This window comes from Callospermophilus lateralis, unplaced genomic scaffold (assembly GCF_048772815.1).
Source record: "Callospermophilus lateralis isolate mCalLat2 unplaced genomic scaffold, mCalLat2.hap1 Scaffold_808, whole genome shotgun sequence".
In the NCBI taxonomy this organism is placed as follows: domain Eukaryota; kingdom Metazoa; phylum Chordata; class Mammalia; order Rodentia; family Sciuridae; genus Callospermophilus; species Callospermophilus lateralis.
This window is the reverse complement of record NW_027516128.1, coordinates 645086-669258: the sequence shown is the minus strand read 5'-3', so window position 1 is coordinate 669258 and position 24173 is coordinate 645086. Positions and strand designations below refer to the sequence as shown.

The window sequence follows — 24173 nt, the reverse complement described above, 5'->3', positions numbered from 1 at the left end:
ATCAGTCTTTTCGATTACATACATAAAATTTCTGAACAAATTATGTTTTATTTATTTTTTATTTTTTTATTTCATTTTATTTTTTTTGGTGGTGCTTGGGATTGAACCCATATCCTTGTACATGCAAGAAGGCAAGCACTCTACTAACTGAGCTATATCTCAAACCCCTCAAATTATGTTTTAAAATATGTATATGGTTATTCATAAATAGGTACCTAAGACTCATATTATTTTTTAATTTTTTTTTAGTTGTAGGTGGACACAATATCTTTATTTTACTTATCTATTTAGGCTCAGGATCAAACCCAGTGCCTCACATATGCCAGGAAAGCACTCTAAACTGAGGTACAACCCCAGCCCAGACTTACATGTTTTAATTCTTAAAAACCTTCCCAGTCAGTTCATAACACTCCTAGGTATCAGAAATAAACCCAGAGAATTGACTTGTCTTACTAAAGGGCATAAAGTGGTTATAAAGTCCAGATTAATGCTGAAAATTACATAAAATCTACTAGGATTACCAAACATTCATTAAACATATAGTAAATGTCCCTCACCCTCCCTCCCCCACTTCTTCTTGTGGACTTCTTCATCTAAATTACTCCAAAGTTCACTGCCTGGGTAAAGATTCATAATATTTCACATTAGCATATAAGGATAGCTACCCTACTCATTGGGGCCTGAAGAAAAGTATTTGACAACTTCAAACTCTCTTCTTCATATTCATAAATCCTTTGAAATAAAAATTTAACTCTTTTACTGTCTAGTGCATTATTATTTTTTTATTATAGAAACAAATAGTTATTTAGAAGGAAAAACATGTGTAAACATTACTGGTTTTAAACAAATGTTCAGATTATGTGGAAGATAATTGCTCAAATGTAAATGAACAAATCCTCTGTGGGTCTATGAAAACTTCAATATCTTTATATGAATCCTCACAAACTTGAATTTGGTAATCTACCATTTGTAAGGCAGACCATTTTAATGTCAAGAATATCTCATTTTCACATTTTGGATTATTTTTAATAATTAATATTTCAAACACTAAATACCAAGAGATTCCCAGGAGCATTTTCAGAATTCCTGAAGAATTTCAGGGGATATTTTAAATCAGAGAGAAAATAATATGTTTGCAACCTCTGTAGTCCTTTCTTGTCTTATACAAAGGGCATTTGTGCATAAATACATGCTGAAAAGTCTATTTTTACTTGATTGATTGGACATGATCACTCTGGATACCACATTTTTGGCTGACCCCAATGAATGAAATATAATATGAAAATAAAGAGAATGGTGTAAAACCTAGGGCCTGAATATTTAGTAGGGGAATTATATTTTTATTTATTGAGAAATCTAAAAGTATTATCAAGGTTCCTGAATATTTCCTATGTTACATAGCTATACATTAACTGTTGCTTTATCATGCAACCCATATCCGACTTTGTGTAATTTTGATTACAGAAGAAAAAACAAAGATTTTTTTAATCATAAACACCTGAATTTTTTATCATAAACAACTAAATTTATTTAATTGTTTACATTTAAAATAAAAATAAGCCAGATTTTGGTAAAAAAATATTCAGTTATGGGCTGGGTGTGGCTCAGTGCTTGCGTGGTAAGCACAAGGTCCTCTGTTTGTGTCCCCAGTATTGCCTAAATAAATAAATAAGCTATTTTTTAAAAAAGTCATGTCATGCACAAATCTAATCTCACATTGTATAGGATTTCACTCAACATTCTATCATTCCTTTCTAATATTTGCCATTTTGTAAGTGTGAAATTTAAAACTTGAAATTTATATATAATGATGGGTCTATGCAGTTTTTTTCTGTGACTATTCAAATAAAATACTATCACAAAAATAAGATCGCACAACCAATATCTTTTTTTTAAACCCAGGAAAATGACAAAAGTATCACTGAACCATAGTCTCAATTAATTTTAAATTCATAGAACAGCTGTGAATGTTAGAGCCATAGAGATTTTTCCAGGACCCCTGTGAATTATCTGTCATGGTTAAAGGAAGCATAACAATTTGCCACAGGTATACCCACAGAGTATGAACTCATAGGGAAGAGAAGAAAGAAAGTGGCATGGTTAGAAAAAAAATATGATTGGAGAAAGCTGCACGGGGAAAGGAGATAAGGTTGTAGAAGAGGTAGAGTTCAGAGGAAAGATAATGAGAGCACAGACAGAAGAGTTGAGCTATGAGGAGATTAGGTTTACAAAGCAAGATCTGTATCCATGACTCAAATCTCAGAGAAGAACATTTTTACACATCAAAGAGCTGCAAAGAAATGGTTTACTTTTAATTGAACTTGAAGGCAACAATAAAATATCAGTGTTGTGGCTACTACCTAGGTGTCTGATATGGTATGATTATAATTCCTGAATGGAATCATCATCCAACTGTATTTCTCCAAAGAATAAAAACAAATAGAGCAGAGCTAACACTGCTTCAGTTGTTACTGACAGCTCACATTTTAGCTTGTAAAATTAATACTAGCTAGAAAGGCTGACTTTTCCTATAAATGTAACAAATAATTTACAACATTTTGATGATCATATTCTGACAGATTGTATGTGTTAATTGCATGAACTACACTTACAGAGCATTTATCCATTTTGCTATTAATCCAACACAAGTTATATTTGATGTTAAGGTAAAAGAGAGAAATGGATTTCTAATGCAAACTGGGGATTATGGAAAGCCACTGAGAAGTGGTGTCAAGAATTGAATCTTAACTAATAGTACTTTCTCCATAAATGGAAGAATTGTTAGGAAGTGTTCAGAAAGAACTTTACTAAGGTCTTATGTCTTCAAATATTTCAGTGTCTAAAAATATAGTATCTATGGGCAAGTGCAGACAGTTTAATATAATTCAAGCTATGTATGCAATATGGAGTGGAAGGTTAGGTTAAAGATTAAGATAAGAACCTTACATGGCCTGGCTCAGCAGACACTAAGATTTTAAGATGGCATTAGTCATGCCAGTGAAAGAGAAGAAACCCATGGATGTCAAACTAGGGGAGTGCCCAAGGTGGATATTGATGTGGGATTTTTCCCCTAAAGGCATTTGCTGAGCATTTCAGAGAGGTTACTACCAGTGTTACAAGTACGTCAACATGAAGAAGGGGAGCATTGCAGGTGTCAACATGGTGATGGCAGCATGCTGCTTTTCAGCTACTGCCTTTCTTAACAGTACCTCAAGCATGAGTGGTGATGCAAGTACCAATGAAGAGGCGTCAGTGTGGAGAGTATACTATGTACTCCTGATTGGGACTGCCTCCAGTATGAAAGTGGCCTCATGGCTGAATTCTTTCATATCCTGAGTATTAACACCAAATAAAGGTGACTGGTTAAAAAAATTAAGATTTCTTTGTTGTTTGTTTATGTTTATATAAGAAATAAAAATCCAAAACCTAGTGGCTTAAAACAATGAAAACATTTAGAAATCTGGTTTTTGAATAGGGCATGGCAAAAAAAATTCACCTCTACTCTACTTAGTAACAACACTCAGAATCCTCTGTAGTCCCCAGTATTCAGTTGTTGGGCAGGTAGATGATGCTGGCTGTCACTTGAAACCTCAACTGGGACTGTGATTAGAATCTGTTCTGGTTGATGCTAGGTTCTATTGTATGTTTTGTCTTTTATAACCCAGTCTTATAATCATACCATGTTCTTTCACTACTTATTATTCATTAGAAGTGAGTCACTAAATCTAATCTATATTCTTGAAAGGCAAATTAGACTTTGTATTTCAGTGTATAAATGACAACAGCAGGTTGCTAGAAAAGTCTTTTAAAAAGAATATTTTGGCATAATCATCTTCAAGGAAAAAAAAACTCATACAACTGCTTAGTTTAAAACTAAGAATAATACATGGATCCCAGTGGTTTTTAAACAGATAGGAAGCATTATAAGACATGTGGCATAGAGAGCTCTGTCTGGCAATTTTAGGAGAAATGATAAGCTAGAGCTTGCATGTAATGGAAGGAAGTTCAGTTAAAAAGCCATTGCAGAAGGTAGTGATGATGCTTTGGATTAAGTGAATGCAGGAACAAAGTTTAGAGGATCAAGTACTACTAGGAGAGAAGATCTGCAAAGGTAAATGCTAGAGACAGAACACAACATGTTGATGCAGTTTGGAAATAATCTTAGCATAAGTGATAAAAACAGAAGGAAGAGGGTAGATTTAAACAATTTCCAAAGTTAATGAAACATTGGAAATGTAAGAATGCAAACACAGAGAATATTGACCAAAGACATGTGACAAGACATGTGAACAGCCAGAGGAAGAAACTGTAAACCTAATGCATTGTTGTATTTATTTAATTTTTTACTATGTTTTAAAATAGTTGAGGATGAGATTTAATTGAATGAGGCTGAATTCACTTTGGAAGAACCAGATTGTGTAGAATACAGAGGAATGATTCATTTTTGGACAGCTACTGAGACTGATAGAAAGTTGGAAAGATAAGATGTAGGTTAGTGGGAAAAGATTTGTTGAGGAGGGGAATCTACTCAAGAATATTGTGCAAATTACTAAATTTGGAGAAAACATAAGTGAGCAATGGAATTGCTGCATATGTCAAGAAATAAGGTACATGTGCAGGAAATTTTTCTTTTTTTTCTCCTTGACTCTGGTATGATGAACTGCATGAAAATTAGATCATTCCTTAACTTTCTGCCTTCATTCTGTAATTCGGGGGTAAAAGAAAATGGATGCTATATTGTAAATGACCTAATTAATAGAAAACACTTTGATGCCTCACACATAAAATTTCTCTATAATCATTAGTCAATTTATAAAATCAAAGAAAATGATTCTACAAGACAAAAGGCACTTTGAGCATATAAATAAAAGCAAAACAGAATAATACGTGGCTACAGGACCATGTCTGCATTAAAACTATGTTGTGTAATGATGTCCATCTCATTCACCATCTTTGTACAACCAGAGATATAAAAAAAATTGTGGTTATATGTGTAATATAAATTGTAATGCATTCTGTTGTCATATAGAACAAATTAAAACTTAATTTTTTTTAAATATGATAGTAGATAGTAGAGCTGTGTTGGATCTACCCTTTGGGGAAATATTATTATCAGAAAAATTCTAAAGAAGTTGAACATCACCCAAATAGTAGAAAAATGTAGACCCACTTTAATGTGATTAAAATATTTCTAAAAATATTACTAAACATAGTGTTTAATAATGAACATATGGGTAGTTTTCTAAATTTCCCAAATACAATCATAGCTTAAAATAACATTTTTTCTTAACATTATGGAGATTAATATTAAATGTCTTTCAAAACAGCATCTAAGTAAATACAGTTGGTGATTTCTATTGTCATCGTTTTTAATTGAATGACAATGAATAATTGATTTTCTTGGTTCTCAATTGACTCATTTTTTAGATATTTCATATTTTGAAGGGCAATTCTTCAAGAAAAAAGGAAACAATAAATTCAACATAAAAAGGTATATAGATATTAATGTTGATTATCTGATGTTAGATGTGTTCAAATTTCAAAAGTGTTAAAGTGCAAAACAAAACAAGAATGGATCACACACAGTGAATAGAAAAAATTATTTTGTCTGTGTGTGGTTACTGTGAATTTCTGTAGTGTCTTTGGCTTCATTGATTATTGTGGATCCCAGCTTGATTGCAAACTTAGAGAGAGAGAGATAGAGAGAGAGAGAGAGAGAGAGAGAGAGAGAGAGAGAGAGAGAGAGAGAGAGAGAGAGAGAGAGAGAGAGAGAGAGAGAGATTTTCAGAGATTGAATTTCAAAACTTATTTTGTTGTATAAAAAGATGTCTATTCAGATTTTAGGGATTGTTTTGTTTTCCCAAATTATTATCATTATTCCAATATCTCTCTGTTACTGAATATTATATTCAACAAACCAGATAATAAATTTAAAACTTAAGGATTAGCTTTTTTATTACTGTCCCTCTCACATATTCAAATAAAACAAATTTTAAAAACTTTTATTTCTGGAACCCCCCCCCAAAGGCCAGACTTTTCTTTATGTCTGCCAGAGCCATCAGCACCTCTCTCATGGCCTTGAAATAGCTGCTTGCTGCCAAGTTGGGACACCTGCCTACTCTCCAGTTTGCTCTCTCTACTGAAATGGAACCATGAATGGGATTCTTTTCTCCTAATCTCAGTCTCATCATATTGTGGCCCTGCTTCAAAGACTCAAGCACTCTGCTTTCACTGGGCTTCTGCCTACTGGCTCCAGCCACCTTAACGCCACACATTTGCTGTAGCTCTTGGTTGCAGGCACACTGACTTTAATCTCCAACACCTACCCTTATTCCTCCTCTCCAAAGGCCTTATATTTGCTTTCTCTCTCAGTGGAGTGTCTATCCTTCCCCTCTTTTCCAAAGTAGCTCTGCCTTATCTATGAAGTCTTAGTTTAATTGCATCTTTTTCTGGTAAGTTTCATAATCTTTCTGACCTTGCATATTTTGTGCTGTAATTGACACTGAGCATTCTTCATGAAAACTTTCATTATAATTGTACAGCTATTTGTGTCGTTAACAATTATTATATGCTTTCTACATTAGAATAAAATTTCACTAAGGGACTGTTTGTTTAGTCCTTACCTTTGGATATTAGACTTTTAACATCAAATTTGATATCTGGCATCATATTCAGAACATCTAGTACAGTGTTGATCATGTACTAAAAACATTCTTAATTGTCATCTGATGAATTAAATAAATTATTGTATGATTTGGCATAATAGAATATGAAATGTGATATAGTAACATGAGGTTATTTAAATTTTGTATTTATGAAGAAAATTATAACATTCAATGTCATAATTGTAATACTATATGACCTTTGAAGTACAATCAGTCCTGAATACCTGTGGGTTATGTAGTTGTAGATTCAATGCATGATGTGTTTGAAAATATTTTGGAAGAAAGGAATCGTTACTGAACAAGTATACATTTTTTTCTGGACAGTAATTCCTAAACAATATTTAACAATATATTTTGTGGGATGTTATAAATAATGTAAAAATGATTAAAAGTATACAGGAGGATGTGTAGTAAGTCATATAAACATATAACCCTACTGTATATAAAGGACTTGAAATCCAGCAGATTTTGGTGTTTGTATGTGGAGGGTAGAGGTTGGAACCACTCTCCCATGATTACAGAGGGACAACTGTGCAGTACAACACAAGGACAGGTGGCTGTTTTACCATAAGAAATACCGTTATTAGTTTTGGTGGATAACAGAATGAATAAAACTGTACATAATTTACTTATATACAATACTTAAGCTAAAAGAAGACATTTTCAACCTTTATCTTTAAATATTAACTGAGCTCATGATAAGACCCAGCAAAAACTTAATTGAAAAAAATGTATCATAAAAGTATTTGTCTCTATAATCTGACAAACACCCTAACTTATTTTCATGATTTACATGTTTTTCTGTACCTCTTCAAATTTTTGCTTAAAAGCTTATATTCATGTAGTTCCTATTAGAAAATTTTATTAACATTTATATTCCTAATATTTACTCTAGTTTCTTGTCTTCTCAATGTTCTCTTTCAATCTAGTTTCGAAATTTTAGAAGTCCACGCTCCCACCTCTCCTCCTCCTCTTCTTCCCCTTTATTTTTTTAAATATTATTATGCTGTGCTCTCTTGGTGAAGATAAGTACTTAGTAAAGAAGAGACTTAAAAATGTGAACAGAGATTTTTAAAATAATTTCAAGAACAGTGAATGGAGATAGTATATCTGAATACATACTTATGATTTTACAAATATTTCCATCTTTCACAAATATTCATGGGGTAGAATCACAACCAGAAATCAGATATTGAAGATAACTGTCTGAAAGGAATATGAATAGAAACATGAATGAAGAAGAAACTTGTCTGTGCTAGGTAACAAATTGCCTATAGTTATACTCAAGCTTTTCCCCCATCTCTTGTTATTTAACATAACATGATTGTTTTAAAAATTTTAGGTAATATGCTTGAATAATTAGATTTAGATGAATCTGTAAGAAACTTGCTGGAATTCCAGATATTGAATTAAAGGAAAGCACAATTGGAAATGAAATCCAGTTTTTTTTTTCTTTGAACTTTGTCCTTACCCATGTCTATGGTAACATTTTTGCTGCTCTGAATCAGTAGTCAGCATATTCCATATTATGGTTTCTCAAAAACTTTGAATTACTTGTTATAAATGCATTAGGATGAAACAGAGGAAAATATCAAGAAATTCAGGAAGCTCTACTCACATGCTTTTGCTTCTGTGGTTCTTTTTTTCGAAGTTATCTCAGATAGTATCAGCACACAGAGCAATGTAATGCTGGCTGATCTTAAAGGAAAATTGATAGCTAAGTCAGGCTGGAGGGAGAGTGTGAAGCTGCCTTGCCACCAGAGAAGACAAACACCCTAACCTGTAACTCCTGCTTAACTTTGAATGATGAATGAGTTTCTATGTTTTATCAGGACACTCACAAGAATTAAGATTTCCTGATGAATAGCATTAAATTTTTATATACAAATGCCTCTCAGTATTCATTATAGAGAGCACAATGACTTTTAAAAATTATTTAAGCTTAAAATGGTCAAGTCATGTTGCTAAATATACCTACACATATGTATATATATTCTCATTAGCACTGTGGCTGTTGCTTTCTGGGGGAGCTCAGTTACCAGGTCATATAAAATGTCATGTAACTTCTATTATTCCAATTGTGTTTTTCTTTTTTTTTAGTAGTAAAAATTAGAAAAATATTTAATGGCATAAATTTGTTACCCAGACGAAAATTATATATAATTGTAGCCAAGCACATTTATTTTGAAAAGAGTTTCAGAATGATGAATCTTAATATCAATCAGCAAGTATTTTAAAAATACAAATCCAACATCAGTTAAAAATCATAACTTTCTTAAAAGACTGGTACTATTTCAATAAATATAAATTTGTTTGTGAAAATTGAAACAGGATATTGTTTTGATGTAAAATTGATTTCCAAATAAACAGTAATAAGTATAATCATAAAATTCTGAACAGGTGTTTTGATTTTCCTAAGCAGCTTATAATCCTGATAGATTTGTTATAATTTTGATCCATGAATTTGTTATTGTGGTGTATTATGTAATTTGAATCCTATTTTGTAAACTCAAGCCTGTAATAAAAATGAAAAATAACCCATCACAAAATATTTAATCAATGATTCAATTATCATTTTAGAAGTGGAAATTACATACAGTTTTACAAAAAAGTATAAAACCTAAAATAAAAATTGACCTAATGACCTGTATATTATCAGGAAAATATTTCACTTTCAAGGTCAACATTTTAATTTGCCACTATTTTTATCCATTAGAAATATTTTTAAGAATTAAAATAATAAAAATGTATGAGACATTTAGTTTCATGTATAGTATTTCTATTCTATATATTTTAGATTAAATGAAAAGAAAAATAAGCACAAAGAAAAATTTACTGATTTTGAAAAAAAATGGAAAATCAAATTATTTTTTCTTCTAAATGGGCATAACAAAAGCAACTGGTTAGACTTTGCCAAGATTTATCTTTAAGGACAAGAAAATAATGGAAAAGAATTTTATTAAGCAGACTCAATTTAATCTATATTTCACTTCACTTTATATCAAGCACTATGTAAGAGATTATAATTATAATCATTTAGTTTTAATTTTCAAATAATCTTATAATATTACTATAAAGGAAATGTTGTACCATTTATTTTTGTATCATTTATTTTTCAAATAATCTTATAATATTACTATAAATACATCAGTTTACACTGAGAAAAAAGAAATTTAATGAATAGTTTGTAAGAGTCTCTTTAAGATTCACAAATAAAAATTGAAGCAAAGTTGTATTTTTTTATTTAAAAATAATTATTGATTATCAGGACTACATTTCATCCTAAGCATTCTAAAGCATGAGCCATTACTATAGATAGAATTGTGATATCATGTTACCATTTGCATTATTATGTATAACATATATAAAATCTCATCATCCATCACTGGGTTCATTCAGTTTGAATGATATTTTGTTTTATTCACATTACCCAAATAAGAATATTAAAATGAACACAAATGAACAATTTTAATATTCTTATTTAGATATCTGTACAAATAGCAAGAATTACACTTATTGTTACCTTTGCCTCATTGAAAACTGTGTAAACGGAATATTGGTCTATGATAAATTGGAAATGAAAATAAAAGTTAACAAAATTCTTCTTACCCTGATACACTGAGGATTATCATAGGTTCTGAAATTCTCATACTGTACTCAAGTAAATTAACTGAATACTGTGAGTGCTAAAACCCCAGTTTAAGGATTTTTGTTCCAAAATATCATAGTTTCACAGCTCTGTAAAATTTTGAAATGATAGAAATTTCCTAGCCACCCATCTACCAATGTGTAAATAAAATAAAAAAGTATTCACTATAATAACATATATTCAATTACAAGTTTTAATCTACTGAATTCAGTGGTGCTGTACTATTTTCATAAGATTCAAAAGAAAATAATAAAACTAGTAGTGCTTTTTTATAAATATAACTGAAATACTTGATTTATTGACACATTTCTTCCATATGATCTCTTGAGCTGCAGGCAATTTGAGATATGCAAATGATATTGTAAATCTTCAAACAAAGTTTGAGATTACTTTTTGATAATTTTTCATTTCTTATGATAAAGAATAAAACATTTATGTGTTTATGTGAAGGAATGGCGGTCCTCCTAAGATGAACACATTTTGAACATGAAATAATCATTATATGCTTAACATTATTTTTAGGTGTTCAGACATTAAATACCTGTGGCTACTTATAATGCTTTGGAAACTTTAGTAGAGACTATATTATTTCAGTTAAATCCTTTTTGTTTCTCAAGAATTGAAATCTAAATGTTTAGTCAAATGTGCTTTAAATGTCTGTTCAACTATGTAAATTGTGAATTTCACTTACTTTTTAATTTTATTTATGTAGTTTTATTTTTGTTCTGCAGTATTGGAGTTTGAACTAAAGGATATTCTGTTACTAAGCAACATCCCTGGGCCATTTTGTTTTATTTCTTTTTTTTAGTTATTTTTTTTAGTTGTAGATTAATATAATACTATTTATTTATTTATTTATTTATTTTTATGTGGTGCTGAAGATCAAACCCAGGGCCTTACACATGTGACACAAGCACCACTACCACTTAGCTACAACCTCAGACCCATTTTGTTTTATTTTGAGGAAAGATCTTGCCATATTGCCCAAGCTCACCAGGAAATTGTGATCTTCCTGCCTCAGTCTTCTATATCCCTGAGATTACAGGTGTATGCCACCATTCCTGGCTCAAATTATGAAATTTAAACATACTTACTGAATAAAAATTAATAATTAAGAACTCTCCACTAAAATCCATATGGTGCCAATTTATACTAGTATTTTTCAGGTGTATTTTGAAACTTTTATGAAATTCAGTTTTTTATTTCTAAATCCATGGATATTCTGAAATTTAAGGTAAAATTTAAGTAGCTGATCTGTAAATAATGGCTGTGACTATTCTGAGAATATCATTTTTAACCTAAAGTGAAAGTGAAACAAAAGATATAACTGAGTGTAAATTGGGCACAGTTGTGCACACCTGTAGTTCTAGCCACTCACAAGGCTAAGACAGGAGAATGCCAACTTCAGCTTGAGCCTTCATCCCAAAATAAAATAAAAATAAAATAAAATAAAAATAAAAATAAAATAAAAATAAAAATAAAATAAAAAGAGCTGTGGAAGTATTTCAGAGGTAGATCATTTGCTTTATACAAAATTTAATTCTAACATAATTTAATTCTTACATAGACTGCTATCTTCCTTCTGCTGCATAATACTAGCACAATGAAATCAGAAAACTCTATCACACAAATGATCACATAGTTCCAAATTATTAAATTTACATCCTAGGACAGTTGATGAATACATGTATACTACTTAAGTAAAACCATATACATATAAATCAAAACCATATTTATATAAATCAGGAAAACAATTTAGTCTAATCATGTAAAAGTCTTGGTACTGCAGTGCAAACTTTAAATAATCTGATATCAAATGCTATAGAAAAATTTTCCTACATGATTTGCTTACCATGGACTCCATTAAAACACTGAGAGTCAAATTTCTGAAGTAATATCATTTTCTTTAAAAGTAAATATCAAAACATTTCACTATTTATCCTCTGAAATTATCTCACTTTTCTCCTTATTCAAAAATTTATTTCCCATAATACTGTCCCTTTGTTCAGTTTTCTTGTCTGCACATTTTGTCACTTTATTTTTAGGACAGACTGTTGTTAATAGTTAATATACCTATATCTCTTCTTCAACCAAATATCAGCCAGATTATGAATATTTCTGGAGTTGAAGTGGTATTAGCATTTTCATAATAAAACTGCTCTTCAGAGGATTATAATTCAACTCTACAAATTCAAACTGGGCTCATCTTGGCATATGAGGTCAGAGCCTGAAGCAAATTTGTGTTACCAATTTTCAAACAAATTAATGCAGCCATTACTCTAAGTGGTACACATACAAATCAAACACAGGAAAAATTTATCCTCCCACAATAGTAATAACCATTTGGCTCATACTTATTTTCAATTTATTTAGTTGTTTTTGTTGATTTTTTATGCATTCCATGCAGGTGTTAGAAGAAAAATTCTAAGAGAGAAAGAATGTGACACATGATGGCTTTCCTCCAAGCAGCTAATGCTAACATATGCAACCATAAAATTAATAGCCTTCGTGGCAGGTGGCTTACCCTGGAACAATAAACCCAATTTCTCAGTATTTTACATAGACAACCATGTAAAATATGCTGAGTCTTCTTTTTAGAGAAATAAACTGTCTTATCAAACAACTTTAAAAATATATTTTAAATTCTGTTATAAATCCCAGGATATTTTTAAATGCTGTTAAAAATTTCAGAAATGGCTAGGCTTGGTGGTACAGGTCTGTAATCCCAGAAGCTCTGGAAACTGAGGCAGAAGTATTGTAAGTTCAAAGCCAACCTCGGCAGCTTAGTGAGGCCCTAAGCAACTCAGCAAGACCCTGTAACTAAATCAAATACAAAAAAGGACTGGGGATGTAATTCAGTGGTTTAAAGTCCTGGCTTCAATCCTCAAGACCCAAAATAAATAAATAAAGAAGTGTCCCAGAAATATTTTTATATTATATAGTAAAGACAGGAGCAACAAATAGCAATTTATATATAATTGAATGACTTTATATTAATGACAAAAGAATATGCATTATAATTCTATAAATATTTCTCTCTGTTGACAAATCAAATGCAAATGAATTTATGTCATGGTTGGAACCATGAATTAAGATTCAGAAAAGAAAACTCATGGGCATGTCATCTCGAAGTGTCCCTTACTTTGAACATTCACAGAGGCTATCAGCAACTGTTATCAACTGTTTTTAATTACAAAAATTTTGGTAAAGTAATAGTAAAAAATAAAAATGAATGAAAGCAAAGACATAAATTAATAATAGAAAAAAAACAAAAGAAAAAGAGTATTTTATTGCAACATAAGTAATGACTGTTATTCTGGAGAAAACCAAGTAGATAGACAAATTATTATTAAGCCTTGAGGCCAAAAGTTTATTGGTAAGTAAAGTCAGATATGATAACATATTTGATAAAATTCAAATAGAATATCATCACCCTAATAACATGCTGGGCTTTTAAAATAGCTTTTTATTTGAGGGGTGTGTGGCTTCATGCTTTTATCATATATATATATATATATATATATATATATATATATATATATATATATATATGATACGATTTTTATTTTGTTCTTATTGCATTCTTATTTTAAAACTTTATGGTGCTTACATGGCTATAGTAAAAATGAAAGTTATAGTCCTAACCATAATCAAAACTTACAGAGGACTTTCTGTATACTTTTATTTCATCTTCATAACAACTTTCAAATATTATTATTAGCTTCACTTTTTGCACAGGAGGAAACTTTGAGTTAGCAGATGTAAGTAACTGGTATAAGGCTTCATGGTTATGGGATAGTAAAGCTAGAATTACAACTCAGTCACTATACTTACATGTATGGTGTATTCTTTGCTACCTTAGATTTTTATCATTTTAACATTTTATTTGCTAAGCTTATAAAAAAAAGCTCATTTCTCTACTCTTAGAATAGTTATTTCCTGTCATTCATTTTAAGAAATCACTTTCCTTTGAACATCGTCGCATATATATCTGTTGTTTTTATATTATTTCCTTTGTATTGATGATTAGAATAGGTATGATTGAGGCTAAAAATGTAAATTATTCTAAATATAATTTGATTGTGTTTTATTTAGTGATTATTACTATTAATTTGTACCCTTGTCAACATAGAATTGGGGATGTTTATATGCAAACACACAAATGTGCAAGCATTTCTAGTCCATTAGTATAACATAGGCCCCATTCATTTTTTAAGTCTGTGGTGAGATTTAATTTTTATTTTCTTTTAAGTATATTTATTTCCCTAATTTGTTTATAATTTTTCTCCCTATAGTTTTTAAATAAATTATGTTATCTTTATAAAATTAATTTGTCTTTGTTGTAAAATTTACTAGATTTAGTGAGAGAAGTATAGTCTTCAAGAAATAAAGTCATACCAGTAAAGAGTAAAAATTCATTGTGGCTTGACCTTCACTGACTGAGGTGTATCTGTAAGATGCTGTCTTTAGAAGTTGTGTTCAGGAGTGATCATGACAGCAGGATCATGAAAGTAGTTATCATGAGCCAGTACTTTGGGACCTTTGAATAACCTGATAATAAATGATACTCACTCACATCATGTAGGTGTGTTGGGGAAGATAACTGGATCTGTATGAGAACTGGACTTGTTTCCATTTTGCATCCATACATCACACCTGAGGAATTCTGAGCTTAAGTGGACAATGCATATCTTTGCTCTTACTTATGTCCAATGGACAGTCAACATTACCTTAAATTAAATGTCAAGGTCATAAACAACTGCCATAGTCCTGATACCTGTGGCTTTATCACTAATGAGATACCAGTTATATTTATTTTACCTATAATTGTTGAAGATACCTTAAAAATGCTTTCTATACTCACTCACAATAATAACTATTAGGCCCACCAAGACAATAAGGTCTTGTTTTTAAAACATAGTAAAGTATGCATATATTTTTATTAGACAACATGGACTGGCTAGGATAGAAGTGCCTGGATAGTGAAGAAGTCACAAAAGCTAATTATCTCCTTCACTCTTCATCCAGTATGTTCAGGGGAGGAGGAATAGTCATTTGGAGTTTTAATTCACTTCTAAAATAATAGGTCTAATCTTTTTTCATTCTTAGTCCCCAAAGTACAGGAATGTGACTTGCACAAATTTATTCATAGAAATGAAATGATCACTGACTATATCATGGACATCAGTGAATGCCCTCTGAGCTACGTGATGGTGAATCTTGATCCAGAATCTGATATTAATAATACTATGTGTTCACCTTTCACTTACTTTGTTGCAATATAAGATTTTACTTTCCTGATATCAGATAGAAATTTCTTTTTTCCTAACTGTAACTTTTCTGGTATTGCTGTGTGAGGCAAGAAGTGTGAGCCAGCACGAGTCCTGCTGGGAATCCAATCTATGTGTGCAATGGGTTATGGGCCTGTCACCCCAAATCGTTAAGGGCGAGACATTGTTTGACTTATAGACACTTGTCAAGGTCATGCTGCTGTAAATGACCCTCAGTTTGGGAACTGAGAACAATCTTTTCACAATAACTTTTCTCTGAATAGTTTCTGTTAGCCTGAAGTTTTCTTAGCTACCTGAGAAACTAACCACCAAACTTCAAGGACAACAAATTAAATCAGATATGAGTTCCGGCTAGAGAACAGAAGAGGGATGAGAATTGATCTCACACAATGCTACTTACAAAATATGAATTGGTTATTCAGTATGATTAACACTTATCAGCAAAGGTTAGAATGCTCAGGAGAAATATTAGAGGAGAAGGAAATTGAAAATAATAGAAATAGAGCAGAAATTATAGTGATTGATTATAGCACAAAAACATTTTTTGCTAATTAGCATAGAAATAAGTATCTCTTGAAAATTTGAAATAATCAGTTAAGATGAGATTCTATTATATTTGACATTAATCTCAATTTTGCAATTTTATTCTGTTTTTCTTCCAACATAAAAATATTTGAGCTTTCCTTGGCAATACTAACAAGCCCTGTACATGTAGTATCTGAGCAATGTGCTCTCTGCTCAGAAGGAGGCCAGACCTGATCATATATTGACTTTAAAGCCAAACTTAGAGAGTTTAGGGATACCATGGAGGTTACAGTAGGTTCATGGATACCCTAAGGGAGGAAAACAGCAGAATCAAATCATCGTGGATTGCATATTATTTTGATGGGAGATAAATGCTTTGGCCACAACCTGATATTTATCAGCCTGTGGAGTCTACAGACATTTTGAACTTTTATGAAAATTTCAAAGCAAGAATAGTTAATATGTAAAAAATGGGCTATTTCCTAATTTTCAGATTAATGATAAAATACATTAGGATTCATATTTTATCATTTTCAACTGACTGCAAATAGTTAACACATATTTATTTGTGAAACCTTCTCAGTTTCCAAACTTAATATATTTGAGAAATTAATATTTCTGAGTCTAATCTTGCTGTTCTTACAAATTAAAATTAATTGTAGACATTAACTTCGTTGAAGAAAACATTAGATTGTTGCTTTTATGAAAGTACTTTGAATTTGTGTTACATGATGGTGATATTAGTTATAAAAATACATCATTCTTAAGCAAATCAAGGTCTTCCTTCTTTTTCATATTGTGAGAAGTGTATTATGAGGCAAAGGTACCTATTAAAAAGTGTGCTGTCAAACACTTCATTTTATAATGGAGAAAAACATATTAATATACCTTAAATTAATCTTTTGTTAATAGTGACATATGAAAACAGGTGGTAGGCAGGGATTATTTTTTGTTTGTTTTCTGCCTAGGAGAAGATATTATTCTGAGAAGGTTTAATAGGCTCAAATGTGAAAGACAGGATATTGGCAATAGTGTCACTATACTTATATAGTTAAATTCACTTCAATGTGCACACACCATAGTTAAATTCACTTCAATATGCACACACCTGACATATTTTCATACATATAACTTCTATATAAACCTATTTTTTAGGGTATGAGATATCTAAAAGTCCAGATGATTCAGGTTTTCTCTGAGCATTTAAGGTATATCTACCTCTGTTTTATTTTAGAAATTAATGAATATTTGGATTAAAGTGTATGATTTAATCTCTATATGGAGAATTTTATATAGTCCACCTGGCCAACAGATACTCCAATGGTACAGAAAATCACTTAGTTGCAGCTTAGAAATGAAAGCTTGTTTTACTTACTGAATAGTTTCAAGTCACCGCATTTCAATTTATTCTGAGGGGTGAAAAATGGAATGAATTTTATTACCTGGAAGAGTTGCTACACTGTTTTTTTTGTTGAGCATAATTTGGATTATAGATTATAGATTGCCTGTGATACAGGCAGAGTAAACTGTCTATACTTTTATAGGTATTTTGCTTTGTAAGCTTCATATTTTAAGAAACCTCACTAATTATATGCATTTCTGCAGTTTCTCAACAAATAATGAGACACTTATAGTTAAGAAATTTTAGTCAATTCAACTTGGTTCTCATCGCCCCAACCAGTGCATCCAAAGCTTTTATGTTTTATGATATGTCCCATGGCTATTTACACATTATTATAGTTTGTGTGTTTGTACAGAAAAGAAGGTAGAGATTGGAAAAGCAATAAAAGAGAAAAATCCATTATTCTTTAAGAAGCTATTTGAATAATTTCATTCTATTGATTTACTGGTTATAAGTCATTGGCTTTAATTCCTCAATATTCCAAAATATATACTGAGTGTTGATCAATGCCATGTATCCTGAAATCCAACATAACTAAGAGAAAATTGAAAAATTAGTTTATTGGTCATTTCAAATCCTTTAGTACAATTAAATAGCATTAAATAATATCTCATTGCAGATGCTTTACCTGATTACCAAATGACCAAATACCCTTTTTTTCTTTTCCTTCTCCCTGCTCCCACTGAGGGATCTGTTATATTTACAAGTATGTGCTTTCCTACTATCCATGATTAATTCAGAGCACAATGTATTTGTATGATGTTCCAGAAAAAAAAATTTAATTGATCTTGATCAATCTTGATATCCTTCTTTAGAACTCTAACTAGAGAATATGACAGATAAACAGCTGGAGGCTTTTGCATGTTTTCCTTTCCCTTTAGAAGGCATCAAAAAGGGTTTTTTTCTTCTCCTCCTGAGAGTTTGCCAGATCCAATCTGAGGATGGCAGAAATGTGGAGGACAACAAAATACAGAGAATTATAGAAAACCAAACAAGAGTTTGAAGATTGACTTACATGTTGTCATTTACATGTGAAAACACAAAATTGTTTACTTTGCTTTCAATTTACATGTTTTATTTCTGCCAGTTTTAAATGTCTTAGCCCTTATATATATTTGTCTTAGGTAAATTTAGCACTTTATAGTTCCATCTAAGGAAGTTGAGTTATCCTCAGTCATCCTTGTGAATGATTAAAAGATGGGTATTGGGCTGGATGTGGTGGCATACACCTTTAATCCCAGTGGTTTGGGAGGCTGAGGCTGGCTGAGGCTGGAGGATTGCAAATTCAAAGTCAGCCTCAGCAATTTAGCAAGTCCCTTAGGAATTTAGTGAGACCCTGTCTCAAAAATAAAATATAAAAAGTACTGGGGATGCGGCTCAGGGTTGTTAAGCACCTCTGGGTACAATTCCTGATACATACCCCCTCAAAATGGGTATTAGGTGGGCAATGGAAATGTGTAAGGGGCATCGGGGCACAGGAAGAAAAGGCCAATACAGTCATAAACAATGCCCCATTTTCACTAACACTCATTCAGAATGAAGCCAATTATTTCTTTGAATACATGAAAATGTATACAATAGCAATTTTAATTCTGGTTAGTAAACCAAAGAAAAAAGAATAGCGAACATTGATAAGAAGGAAAACATCTCTTTAGTTTGAAAACTGCTACGATTTTTCTAAGATTTTTAAAGTGACATATTGTTTTTAAATTTAGGAAGATAAAACTTGTAGTAGGAAAAAAACTACTATTTTTCATGAAATATCAAAATATATGCAATGCTGAATCTAATCAAGTTTAATTATTCACAGTGTACATACACATTACTATTATTTGTGTAATTATTTAAATAATATTATTTGGTAGTTAGATTCAACCACCTCAAAAAGTTAACTAGAAACTTTTTAAATAAAAATAATAGCTTTTAAAAATTGAGCACCTCCTTTGTAATATTCCAAGCATCTTGAAGCTTGGGTATCTCTTATGTATTGTATTTAGAATTATGCCAGGTATGATCCCTTTACAGAGCTCTTATCGGGGTTGAGTGTGTGTACAAATGAGTAGCAGAAAGGATGGGTAGAACATGGTCGCACCATCAGTGCTGACATACACTGAGTGGGCTCAATCCTGGCTCTCTTTAGAGGCTTTATGACCTTGGACAAATGTGGTAAATACCTTGTGTCTTAGCATCCTTACCTGAGAAATGAGAATGGCAATAATATCTCCCATGATGGCTTGATGAAAGTATGGAAGCATTAATACATTGATGCATGTGCTTAGACACACCTTGGCAAAAGAAAAAAAAAGTTCAATACTACTATTACTTTAGTTTATATTTTCATTAGTGTTGTACCATGGTTAAAAATAAAACAGTATATTATATAAACAACACACAATTCCTATGCAATGAATCCCTTTGTGTAGTTCTGTTTTCCACTCCTCAAATATCTAGTCCGTAATGTATTGTTGATGCCAGTAGCTGTATCACTTCTATTATTTCTACCACTTGATACACTATTTGCTCTTATAGTAATTTTATTCTCATGTTAATGGATCTACTTATCATGTTTGCTTGTGGTTTTTTTATGAACATATGGAAACCACCCCATGTATACATATTGATTAATTTGTTCCATATCATTCTTATGTTAATAGTATCTGAGCAATTTATATCCTGTTCAAAATAATGTAAAACTATTCATGAAGAGCAGAATGGAATCTTGGAAGGTCTTGATCTTAGATTGGAGCCAGGCAGCCATTTAGATGATGTGTGTAACTCCAGGTAACAGTGTCTCATCCTTCACCTGAAATGACATTCTATTTACAGAATACTATGAGACTAATTATACATCTCTGTATGGCATGAATAATTTATATTTTTATATTAAATCAAAAGTAAAAGACACCAAAAATGTTCCATAGAAATAGTTTAAAATAAAAAAGTTTGTGCCACATGAATGTCTTGAACAAGCTTCAGACCAATTCTAATTTTCATTTGAAAAACAAATCACCATCATCAGAATACAGACATTTCCTAGAAGGATACTTCAAATAATAAAATTTTGATTGGTTCTACTTATTTTGGTATGGGTAATTACATACATATTCATATATTTTAAAGTAGATTTTTAATTCTGTGTCATCTGATTCACTATTTAAATAAAGGTGTCTTCTAAATTAAAGACATTTGTGGAAAGGTTTGAATCTGGAATTCTACTTATTCTTTAAGTGTCTTTGAGCCTCTCTGTATTGCCCTTGTCAAGAACCTGGTATTCTTAACATAGAAACTATTGATAAGTATCCTCTTTCTGTTGGATTTATTTCTTTCCATTCCTGTTGCAAAAAGTAAAAGGATTGTCAACAATTGACACAAAATATTTTGTGTATTGATACATTTAAAATATTATTTTGACTTATTTTATATTTATCATATATATTACAGTTTCTTTGAACTGGATTTTTTCTATATTTTTTTTTTCTGAATGAATGGTGTGTACCTTGGAATTCAAGACCATATTTACAGTTTGAGAAACAACTTGCTATATATGTAATTAAGATGATGGTATGTGATTTCCCTCAATAGTTATTTCATCCAAAGGCAGATTTGATGTTTAATAGCATTTGACATGTAAGTAGGAAAATTTAAAAAGTTAATTATGATAACGAGGAAGCTGCGTCTCTCCTTCTCTAATACTATTCAAGTTGGTCATAGAATCCAAAGAAAATGTTATGTGGGAGAAAGAACTCAGACTTAGGTTCACATGAAAAAGTAAGAAAGTACACATATTCATCTCTTACTAAAAGTACATAGAATAGGCTAAATAAAATACAGCATACAAATTTAAATACATAACAAATTTTAAAAGGCATAATTATAAACTGGTAGTAGAAAGAAACAGAAATATGAAAGCTATGCTACATCTATAATAACTGGTTATTTAGTTCTAAAACATTCATTCTAAATGTTGGAAAATTTTACGTTCCTTCCTATACCCAGTAATGATATTATAGAACTGGGCTTGTAAAATTTTCAATTGAATTTAAGTGACAGAAAATGATATAGTGTTTTAGATCCTATGGACACTATTATTGCAGTTATCAGTTTTTGATTTTTAAAATATTTTACAATAAACTTTAATATAGAATATACCTTTAATTTTGAAACAATTAGGTATTACTTTGTGGCATAAATTTATATGTTGAAGCCCTGAACTATTGTATTTCAGAATGAGATTATATCTGAAGATGGGGGCTTAAAAGCACAGTTATAAAAAAGTTAGTCTTATAGGAAGGTTCTAATTTAATCTGACACAGAACAATATATACTCTAGGTTAATTAGTGTGTTTTTGAATTTGAAAAAATCTTTGTCTTAACTCTAACTCTTTAATAAAAAACTTGAATTACACTCTTAATTTGACCAAGAATGGCTTTGTATATATATACATACATATATACACATATATATATGCATAGTATATGTATATATGTATAATACATATAACACGTATAATATACATATATGTATATACATATGTATTAACAATATATAATACATACATATGTGGTGTTATTTACATTCTAATCTCATGTAAATGGTCATAATATTCATTGTCCTTATTTATCTCTTGATGTCTTCTTATGATGTGAGACCTATGAAATACTTTGGAGTCTATAAAAACCCTGGTAATCTGACAACTTTCCCATATTCATATATGAATAGACACCAGTGAAACTTCATATCATGTTCACCCATAAGAATGGAATCCTAATTAGAATAAGTATTAGAATATATGTATACATACATATATTGTTCATACATATGTATATACATTATGTATATTCTATCTATATAAATATATAATCATATACATAAATATATGTATATGTGTGTCTGTGTGTGTGTGTGTGTGTGTGTGTATATATATATATATATATATATATATATATATATATATATATTACGTTATGTGAAGTTTCACTGGTATGTATTCATATATGAATATTGGAAAGTTGTCAGATTACCAGGGTTTTTATTTATATTTATTTATTTATTTAATTTATATACGACATCGGGGTCCATTACAATTCTTATTACACATATAGGGCACAATTTTTTCATATCTCTGGTTTTGTACAAAGTATATTCACCACAATTTATGTCTTCATACATGTACTTTGGATAATAATGATCATCACATACCACCATCATTTCTAACCCCATGCCCCCTCCCTTCCCCTCCAACCTCTCTGCCCTACCTAGAGTTTGTCTATTCCTCTCATACATCCTCTTCCTATCCCACTATGAATCAGCCTCCTTATATCAAAGAAAACATTTGGCAATTAGTTGTACATGATGTGAAGTTTGACTGGTGTATATTCATATATGAATATGAGAAAGTTGTCAGATTATCAGGGTTTTTATAGACTCTAAAGTATTTCACATCATAAGAAGACATCAAGAAGTAAATTAAAGCAATGGATATTATGACCATTTATATGGGATTAGAATGTAAATAACACCATTTGTAGCTATGGAATTTTGTGTATAATATCATTAATTGATTCTTCTACATTTTTAATCACTTTATTCCATAAAATATGAGTAGGATCTTTGAACAACAGGAAACCTAAAGAAAGGATTTTAGGGAGACTGATAAAAGTACTATCTAAATCAAACTTAAATCTGAATTTTAACAAAAGTGTGTGAAATAAGATAAATCAGTCAAAATAGAAGCATCCATAGATGTGATTTTCAAACCCAATGTGTGTTTACTAATACAATGCATGTAATAACATAGATAAGCTACCATAAATGAATGGCAATGTGAAGAGAGGCCACATGTAACAACTCATTCTCTTAGAGGAAGATTTATAATTTGAAATTCACCATGTATATGATGTTAATTAAAATAATTGATCACTTATAGTATGCATGCAGAATTATTTAGTTGACCATTGAAACTTAACATTAAAGAAGCTTATATCTCAGTAAATAATAGCAATAATAACTATAATTATTTATTAAACATGATATATCAGTCCCTATTTTAACCATTTTTTAATAACTTATTTAAATCTCACAGCAATCCTATTAGATTGGTTAAAAACACTGTAGAAATTTTGTGAATGAGAAAATGGAAGCAAACAAAAGATTAAGTCGATTGCCCAAGTTTGGGAAGTTAAGTTCTACAGGCAGAATTTGAACTCACAAAGTCAGTTGGCGTTTGCAATCTGACTCAGGACTGAAGACTTCTTCAATCTTAGCGTTTGTGCTGCTGCTAAAATAGAAGATTAACAATAATAACAACAAATTGGGCAATAAACTTTGAAACCTGCTTCCTGACCATCACCACCAAGCCTTGCCAGTTATCTTTGGCAAAGCTCCTCTGCTTCTGTGTAATAACTAGTATACTTCTGCCAAGAATACTCTTAATGTCAGGTAAACCAGTTTCAGCTTAGCTAGTATTCTTCTGTCACTCCCCACACAGGTGGCAGACCCAAGAACCTTAGGTAACAGGTGCTTCTCAAGTAGACTGAACCCTGAAGGTTCTGACTTGTTTGGAGAAATCATGCATCACTGAAGGTATCTTTGGAATGTGGAAGAGCTGAAACATACCACTCTTCCCAGATTTGTTTTTTCC

At 30.9% G+C, this 24173-nt stretch overlaps 1 pseudogene; it reads left to right on the top strand.

Annotated features, from left to right (window-relative positions):
* The first annotated feature begins 2979 nt into the window (after positions 1 to 2979).
* Positions 2980 to 3227, top strand: LOC143388105 (ATP synthase F(0) complex subunit f, mitochondrial pseudogene; annotated as a pseudogene).
* The last annotated feature ends 20946 nt before the right edge of the window (positions 3228 to 24173 follow it).